Source organism: Ascaphus truei, chromosome 8 (assembly GCF_040206685.1).
Source record: "Ascaphus truei isolate aAscTru1 chromosome 8, aAscTru1.hap1, whole genome shotgun sequence".
NCBI lineage: Eukaryota > Metazoa > Chordata > Amphibia > Anura > Ascaphidae > Ascaphus > Ascaphus truei.
In genome coordinates this window covers 36,200,460-36,202,382 of record NC_134490.1, presented here as the reverse complement: position 1 = coordinate 36,202,382, position 1,923 = coordinate 36,200,460, and positions in this window count along the sequence as shown.

The following is a 1,923-nucleotide window of genomic DNA, read 5'->3' as shown; positions in this document are numbered from 1 at the left end:
GCCACCTGTGCTGAAGCAGGGAGTTACTGATTGAGCCCCTCTGCTGAAGCTGGGATATCCTGAAATCCTGACCTGTTGGAGGGTCTTGAGCACCCCTGTACTAGGAGGCGGATGACTGCTCCCTGTGTGCTTGACATTCCGTGACAGCTGTAAATGAGGGTAATCGCAGCTGACTGTATAATCCCACAGACTGAGAATAAGACCACTGAATATTGGGTCCTTCTGTAACAGCGGGATTTACACGTTGGGTGCCCCTCTGTTTCCCATATGATTTTACGCGCTAATTACTAGCAGCGTGTTATCAGTTTTTCCCGTTGTCCCTCTCTTTTGCGCTCTCTCAACTATCTCTATAACGTGTGTATGTGTGTGTGTGTGTGTGTGTGTGTACACACACACACACACACACACACACACATATATACGCACAAAAAAAAATATATATATATAATGTTAACTAAGGATAGATACATTTTTTTAATAAAGATCAAATTAGAATTTAGATTTTTTTTTTTAACTAATATGTTATTTCCTTAATCAAGTGTTTATATTAGGAATCATATAATGAGGAAAGGTGTCCATACTTACTTGAATACATTACAGGCATACCCCGCATTAACGTATGCAATGGGACCGGAGCATGTATGTAAAGTGAAAATGTACTTAAAGTGAAGCACTACCTTTCCCCACTTTAATGCATGTACTGTACTGCAGTCGTCATATACGTGCATAACTGATGTGAATAACACATGTGTAACAGGCTCTATAGTCTCCCCGCATGCGCACAGCTTCGGTACAGGTAGGGAGCCGGTATTGCTGTTCAGGAACGTACTGACAGGCGCATGCGTGAGATGCCGTTTGCCTATTGAGCGAAATGTACTTACTCGCGAGTGTATTTAAAGTGAGTGTCCTTAAACCGGGGTATGCCTGTATATAGTGATTGAAAGACATTTGGTCTATGTATTTTTATACAATTGGGACATTTCAAATGGCCCCACTTTTCCTTGATTCTATTCTTTGTCAACGGCATACAGTATATCCATATGAATTGTACGTACCCTACTACTAAGTTTTAAATGACTTTTGTATAAATGTTACTCCGATGTATAACATATAGAACTATATATAGTGTATACATATTTAATCTCTTGGTTTATATCAATGTATACATATATAAATATATACAGTGGTTGACAAATCACCAAAAAATCTACTCGCCACACAAAAAAATCTACTCGCCACCTAGTACCAAACGTGTGCTGCTTGGGCCAATAGGAGCTCGCCACGATGTTAAATCCACTCGCCCGGGGCGAGCAAATGTATAGGTTTGTCGAACACTGTAAAATATATATATATATACAGTGTTCGACAATCATATACATTTACACGCCCGGGGCGAGAGGATTTAACCCCCGGGTGAGTAAATATTGGCCCAAGCAGCACACGTGTTTGTTTTTTTAAATTTTCCCTGCTCGCGCTAAAATTTCCCTGCTCGCGCTGAAAAATAAAAAATAAAACTCCCCCTACCTGACAGCTGATTGGCGCGCGCTCCCAGGCTTTGAGGGCGCGCGGCCAGGCTCTATATGAGCAGCCCCCAACGAGCGGCCATTCTTTTCCATGGAGGACACAGTAAGTATTATCTGTGCATTCCCCCACCTCCCTCCCCTCCCCGGTGCTCCTGCTGCCCGCAGTTATGGAGATGGGAGCGGGGATGCCCCCTCATGTCCCCGCTTCCCCCCCCCCCGCTTCCCCCGCGTCAGAGAGCGCGGCGGGTGATGGGAGCAGGGATGCCCCCTCATGTCCCTGCTTCCCCCCCCGCTTCCCCCCGGTCCCCTGTCAGAAAGCGCGGCGGGTGATGGGAGCGGAGATGCCCCTCATGTCCCTGATTCCCCCCCCCCCCGCTTCCCCCCGGTCCCGTGTCAGAGA